The sequence below is a fragment of the Corvus brachyrhynchos genome, unplaced genomic scaffold (assembly GCF_000691975.1).
Source record: "Corvus brachyrhynchos isolate BGI_N302 unplaced genomic scaffold, ASM69197v1 scaffold178, whole genome shotgun sequence".
NCBI lineage: Eukaryota > Metazoa > Chordata > Aves > Passeriformes > Corvidae > Corvus > Corvus brachyrhynchos.
Genome location: NW_008239304.1, coordinates 2,412,949 through 2,420,886, shown reverse-complemented (window position 1 = coordinate 2,420,886; position 7,938 = coordinate 2,412,949).

Sequence of the window (7,938 nt, the reverse complement as noted above, 5' to 3'; positions counted from 1 at the left end):
GGTATTTTTTAAATGTGCTGACAACACACAGAATCGTGTAATTAAAACTAAAAAAAAAAAAAAAGCTGCGTAATGTCAAATTATTATACTAATAGTGATTTGTAGCCCATAATGGTAGTGGCTGTATAATAATGCCAATAATGCAAAACCTAGCCACGTCCTTCACCACAAGTTAAATGTCTGTGTTCTAGGTCCGCCATAAATACTCATGGTTTTGGAGCTTGAGGGTGTTTTGGCATGTCTCACACAACTCTCTGGGGCTGGGGGAAGGACTCGGCATCCCGGGATGTGGCACACGTGGTGTCCCTGACCCATAGGAGAGACCAGACTCAAGTTCCTCTTGACCACCCTCCGTGTGATTTGTCTGTCGCAGAGACGAACCTCTTCCTCACGAGGGTAACATAGCAGAAAAAGCACCGTATTTTTTCTTTAACACAATTTATCCATGGGAAATGCCAAAAGATATGCAAAAGACACGCAGTCTCAGGAGGTCACTGTTACGGTGACTAGCCCCTTTAACCCAGCCTCCAAAGTGCAGTCTGACAGCTGAGCTCCTGGGCCAGCACTGTGTGCTCCTGACCACATCGCACTGTCCTTTGGACAGGCTTCCAAATGGTCTTCATTACCAGGCAACAGAGTGAGCAGCAGAGTACAGTACAGGCCTGAGGAGGATAGAGAAAAATAGATAAATACTTGAAAAGGTTGTATGTAATATTGCTGGAAGTGCCAGAGAGTGCTGGGACTTGAATATCTGATGAGAACAGAGAATTTTATGTTTCCCATGTAATAACCTTCCCCTCCAGCTGTGAGAGAATTGTGTGCCTCACAGCTCAAAGGGCACCCAAAACATTTTATTCTTGCTCAGAATGTCCAGGCTACATTGAACGCACCGTCACAAGAGTGCTTCACTAGTACCCCACACAGGCTGAAGGGAGCATCTGAAGGCAGAAGATGTCATTCTCTGGTTGTTCCACTCTTCATTATGACACAGCAGATGCAACCAGCAAAATTTTATTCAGTAGGAAAATTGTACGTATCCAAATTGGTATGTAATTTAATTCATCAGTACTTTTTTTATTTGTCTACAGTTATGTATATGTCAAGCAGGAAAAGTACATTATGGGCATTCAATAGGTTTTGCACTGTCATAAGCGAGGAGCCTGTGTAGGCTGTATGTGTAAACAGCAGCAGTAAACTCTCACTGCACGATTACTCAGAACACCTAGGGCAGGAATCATCTTCATCTTCAGTGACAGCATTGGGATCCTGAAATGAGTGTACGTGGGAAGCATGTTCTGAATATTACTGACCTGTAGTACAAGCTCTTTAACAAATGAGATGTTTAGAAAATCAAGCAATTAAATGTCAACCACAGTTAGTTGTCAATTGCATGAAGATTAAATATTGAACAAGCATAAAAATGGTTTATATTGAATCTCACTGTCAAATATATTTTAATCCCTAAGGAAGTGACAGAAATGAAATAAATATCCAATTCAAGAATGAATAGAGGCTAATAGAATCCTGCTAAAATCCAATTCTGCAAAAACAGGTTCTGCAAAACCATTTTTTATTTTAAAACTAAGCAAGGACAGTTTATTATTAGTCTGAGGGTTTTTTAAAATTTATTCATTTGTTTTTTGAAAGAGATCTGAAATTGACTATGCTCTAAGATCTGTGAGTTCATGTGAGAAAGTTGATCAGTGTGACTGGAAGAGAATAATTTCCCCAAAGCAGACAAAGCCCTTGTATCAGCCAAATCCTTTCCTAACGAAAGGTAAAATAATTGATGCCATAATGCAGGATGGAATTAGTTGAATGAAAATTAATTTTATTTGCTAAACACACATCTCTTATAAATGTAAAAAGATAGTCAGGTCTCTACCTTGGATTTATGTAAGTAAATTTCTTCAACTGTCTTATGAACCATGTCTTTTAGTAAGTGTTTTATAGCTTTACTCTGGCACATAGATTGTGTTATGACAGTTTCCTCTGTGTTTGTGCAGAACTGGCAGCATCTTTCAAACAAAAAAGATACTTTATTTCATCTGAATGCTGCAGTTTAGCCCTTAACATTTAAGATAGCATTGCTCTTAGAATGAAGGTATTGAAAGGCTTGATGCAGAGTAAACATTGTCATCCACTCAGCCAGGGCATTTGTAAATAATCTGCAATGTAACACCATGAGCACAGAGATGTTCTAGGAAAAGAAACATTTCAGAGATGAACACTTGACTCACAGTAGTTCCAATGCATGTTTTCAAGGTCTGAGCAGTTAAGAAATGTCACTGCTGGGACTGGAATCTGACGTCATCTGTCAAGGCTGGGATAAAAGTTATTGTAAGCCCTGTTTTCTGCCTCCAGGTCTTTGATGAAGCTCTCTGGAGGTATTGTTTCCTACATTTATTTCTTCATCCTTGCTGCTAAGACAGGTGTGCATAATTGTTCCCATCATACTTTTAAAGCTAAAGTGATGGCACTCTGTTCCAGATTTGGCCAAATTTAGAAATACATCCTCTGAGAGAAGGCAGGATACAACCACCCCTCCCCCACCAGGTTCGGGAAAAATAAATTTTCCTCAAAGGAAACTGAAAGAGATAAAAACTATTTATTTAATAAACACTCAGGAAAAGGATAATAATGCTAAATAATAAAACCTCCCAGTCTGCTGAGAGAAACCTGGGGGAAAATTCAGAGTCCTTCCATTGATCTCTCTCTCCCTCCTTGGAACTGGGACGGGGTGGTGGGCCCACCTCCAGGGCCAAGGCCTCAGTGGAAATTCCTCCCGATGTATTCTGATGTTGAAACAGCAGAGGAAAAAAAAAGAAAAAGTCCCAGGAAAAACAAAAGTTCAACTCTCTGTCTCTCTCCAGAGAAAGAAAAAGGAGCTGAAGAAACTGGCTGAAAGCAAGCCAGGTGCCTTCCCCACTCTCGCTCTGCTGCCGCAGCTGAAAAAAAAGTCTCTATCTCTGTGTGACCTTGAACAAACTGCAAACTGCTTTGAAGAAGTTTTGCTCAGGTTTTCCTCCCCCCTCTCAGGCTCAGTTTAAAGGCACAGAAAGGCACAAAATTAATTTCTGGGCATGGGGCAGCGATAGGGGATACACATCACAAAGTCACCCCAAGACACACTCAAACTATTATTACAATGTTTTATTGAATTTCTTTGGATGCAATGAAGGAGTCTGTTGAAAACATCATTTCATCATGATGTCTTGACTCCTGGACTTGAACATGGAAAATAGACTGGAGATTTCAGTGTGCTGCTTATTATGTCTTGGGAGGAAAAGGCACGAATAAGAAAGGAAGTCATGTTTCTTTATATATTTTAAGTATGAAAACAGACACTCTTCACAGTGACATTTATCATTTATATATTTTATGGTTCCATATTCTAATGACTGTACGCTATATATATATCACTATATCACTGTACTATAGGCAGTATAAACAGTTGGTAAGCCAGTTGATATAATATTTTTTGATATCAGTAAAGCTTTCAATACTCATAAGCTCCTTCTGGACAAAATGTCCAGCACACACCTGGATAAACATGTCATACATTGGGTGAGCAACTGGCTCATGGGTTGGGTGCAAAGGTTCATAGTGAATGGGGTGACATCATACTGGCAACCTGTCACTGAAGGGGTTCTGCAGGGTTCCATTGTAGGGCCAGTGGTCTTCAATGCCTGCATAAACAACTTGGGCACAGAACTCTAAGGTATATTAAGTTTGCCCGTGATACTAAAATGGGAGGAACCATTGACTCCCTCAAAGTCAGAGAGGTCCTTCAGAGAGACACAGACAAATTAGAGAGCTGGGCAATCGCTAACTGGCTATGAAGTTTAAGAAACACAAGTGTTATATTCTGCACCCGGGATGAGGCAGCCCTGTATGTATGTACAGACTGGGGAACAAGAGGATGGACAGCAGCACTGCAGAAAGGGACCTCGGGGTCCTGATCAGTGGCAAGTTGAACACGAGTCAGCAGTGCCCTGGCAGCCAGAAGGGCCAAGCGTGTCCTGGGGGGCATCAGGCACAGCATCACCAGCCAGGCAAGGGAGGGGATTGTCCTGCTCTGCTCTGCACTGGGGCAGCCTCACCTCGAGTGCTGGGGGCAGGTCTGGGTGCCACAATATAAGAAGGATATAAAGCAACTGGAGAGTGTCCAAAGGAGGGCAACGAAGATGGTGAAGGATCTGGAGGTCAAGCTGTGTGAGGAGTGGCTGAGGTCACTTGGTCTGTTCAGCCTGGAGGAGACTGAGGGGAGACCTCATCATGGTCTACAGCTTCCTCACAAGTAGAAGGTAGTAGGGCAGGCACTGATCTTTCTGGTGACCAGTGACAGGACCCAAGGGAATGGTCTGAAGTTGTGTCAGGAGAGGTTTAGGTTGGATATCAGGAAGGGGTTCCTCTCCCAGAGGATGGTTGGGCGCTGGAACAGGCTCCCCAGGGAAGTGGTCACAGCGCCAGCTTGGCAGAGTTCAAGAAGCGTTTAGACAATGGCCTCGGGCACATGTGTGATTCTTGGGGCTGTCCTGTGCAGGGCCAGGAGTTGGATTCGATGGTCCTTGTGGGTTCATTCCAACTCAGGTTGTTCTGTGATTCTATGAGATTCTAGAGTGGCTCCAAGGAGGAAGGGGAGTTGTACCACCACAATAGGGAAACCATGAGCTTAAATTTGCAACAGTTTTGAAGCTGCTGCTCCTATCTCAGAAACTTGTTTTCACTCTTCGGCTGAACTATTGGAAGCTAAGGTATTCAAGGTCAGGAGCAGTAGCAGGGAAAGGAAATCAGATCAACAGAATTTTTGGTATCACTATTGCTAGTCATATTTCATTCTACCCAGATGAATCAATATTGTAGCTTGCACAGCTGAGGTATCTGGTACAGAAACAAGATTAAAATAGCCACAGTACAGAATGTTTTACTCATTTCAAAGCTTAAAATTATTATACAGAGTTAAATGACACAAATTTCTTAGTTCTTTCTTCATATAAAGAGTTGGGCAGTTTATAACTAGCCGAAAAGAAAAAATATGACTTCTAAGGAATTTTTTTTCCCAAAAAATACATTTTTAAATATGGACAAATTGTACAACTTCATTTACCATATTCTTATTTTAGTTTATTTTTCCAAATATAGCCAGTTATCTTCTGATGACTGAGCTGCCCACAGCCAATTTCAACAGTAGCATTCCAAATCCCTTCACAGATCGATGGACAAGTTCATCTCAAATTATTCTAAGAGTTTGTACAGTTCATTTATCAATGAAGTCAATTTATCATTGGACTCTATTGCATTCTTTTCCTAGTTGATTTCAGTCAGTATTTTGAATTATACCAATGTAACCATAATTTGATTAGTTACAAAACCAACTGGATCCAAGCTGCATCTATAAATGTGATTTATTCTGGTATGTGTAAACAGCTCAGAAATTTCAACTGTCTGCATAGCTGAAGTCAGTGTGTTGGAGTTTGTAGGCAGTCACATTTGGAGAGAGTAACTCAAGTAAAAGTGAATGTGGTTTCCCTGTAGTGACCTCTGTATACGAAATAGAAGTTTTAGTGAACTGGGTATTTATCTGATTATCATGGTTCAGTCATGTCTTCCACAACCTTGAGTGAAGTTTTTGTAGCTGACAGAGGACTTTATCAACTATCCAGAACCTGGAAGTTCTCTCTTTCTGTCCTGATGTATGCTCTCAACCAATCCATCTCATTTTGCCTGCACAGCCTAGCATTCTTTCTGTGCTTGCAATAATGTTTTGGGTAGACAGGCACCCATTAAAGTGTCAATATATGACAGGCATTAAGCATGAAACCAGTGAACAAATTAAAGATTGTACTTTCAATCCACTTATGATAATTGAATCTAAAATATTTCTCACTTTATTCAGATGTTTTGCTCTAGATTTCTGCACACTTCACATCTCAGACTATATTTCTTACATTGTATTTTCATAACTTCAATGCAGCATAAACGGGCACTGCAAGCAAAACAAGTGGTTTTACCTTTTCTCCAGTTCTCATTTTCTGTCTGTTCCACTGTGCCAGCATTTCTGTCCTTGCAGACATGAGTAAAACTGAGAGTTTTACCTCCTCCTACTCACGAGGAGGAATTAGTTGGTTTGTGTTGGATTTTTTTTTTTTCCAAAAGATAAGTGTTAAGAAACAGGATAACAGAAGGAGTATGAAAAATGCTAAAAAGTCCCTTTGAAACAAAAACTGGTTTGTATGGAAAACCATAAATAGACACTTCTTTGGAGTTTGAAGAAAGCAGTATAGCATAGGATAAGAAGAAGATACAGGACACTAGCAGGTGAGAAAGTTGCATATTTAGACTCATTGAGTGGCTGTTAGGAAATCATTATGTCCTCAAGAATTTTATGCATGCTCATTTGGCCTTCATATTTCATTTGGTATTCAGGGAGTTCCTTCCACAAAATACACTGTTTTAGTCTTTCCCTTGCATTCAGACTGAACCACAGGGAATCAATTAAGCCTTTGGATTAATTATAATTCTCTGTACTCTTAAAAAAATCAAACTAACAAAAAACTCCCCAACACCTGAAACTCAAAAAAAAAAAAAAAAGTTTCAGGAAGTGCAAGCATGTCTACCTGCAAAAATGGCTACTGAAAGCACATTGCCTTAGTGCTCAACTCTTGTTACGATTCTGCACTGATAGGTAAGATCTGCATCATGCTGTCCCTCATGAAAGCTGCAAGTCAATTAAAGTAAAACTGTCTGTAGAACAAGGTGATTTTGGAAACCTGCCCGATAAAATATTATCTTATTCTTGAGAGAAATTACAGTGCCTAGGAGCTCAATGTCTTCCAACAAAACTGAAAATCTTGCAGATGGAATCTTCTCATAATGTCACCAATAAGACACAAACACAGTTGTTGAGATCACTTACTCAGTGATTATTCTGAAAGTAGTAATCAGATAAAGCGAGAACATTTTACATCACATACACAAGTTGTACCCAAAGTTCCAAAATTATCTAAAGAAAGTGGGAAAAGAAACTAAAATGAATATATATTGCACAGGGCTTTCTGAAATTCATTGCCTCTGCTTTTCCTCCTACACTCCAGTTTCCCATTCAGGGAATTAATGTTTTGTGCTGCCCGTCCATCTGTCTCAGGAGTTCTCTTACCATGCCGTGTTCCCTTCCTTTCCTTTTCTTTCTCGTTTGTTTGACTTAATCCTTCTTTTTTTGTAGTAATTTGTTGTTGTTGATAGGCTCTTTGTGAACCAATGAACACAATCGTTCCTTGGGTCTCAAACCACACAATAAAGGGATGTGGCTCATTATATTCAGTCTCCTGCAATCTCAGACAATCATGTGACTCATGGTTGGTCCAGAAGGACTAGAAAACATCCACTCTCCACATCACAAAATGGAAAAATATTTCTTTTTGTTTGATGAACTGTACAGTAATAAAAAGCAATGCTACCACAGTGCCTCAGAAAGAAAGTAAAATAGACCTTATGAAATGATCAAAACCTTTCTCCCTGTAGCACTGAGTGGCCATTTGTTGCAGAAATTACCTCAGTTTTGACCAGGCAATGGGAGAGGTACCATGCAAATGGGATCAACAGTGCCAGTATCAAGTCCTCACTTATTTAAGCTGATGACAAGTAATCCATATTATTATTGCTATTAATTTTAATCCTGAACCATGAGTCTGGAAACTCTGGGAGAACTTCTGAATTCAGATCTCTGATCTACTGATTAATTTTTTAAAAGTTAATTATGAATATGTGGAAGAGCTGAAGTGCTTAATCTGCCTGTGATACTTCTCAACTTGCATGAGAATGGACATACATGGGCATGGACAAACTTTATATGAAAGCTTTGTTTTATCTATTGTCACAAGAGATCTGGAAAGCAATAAGGTGGCAAAATTTGCTAACCTTTACACAAATAACAGT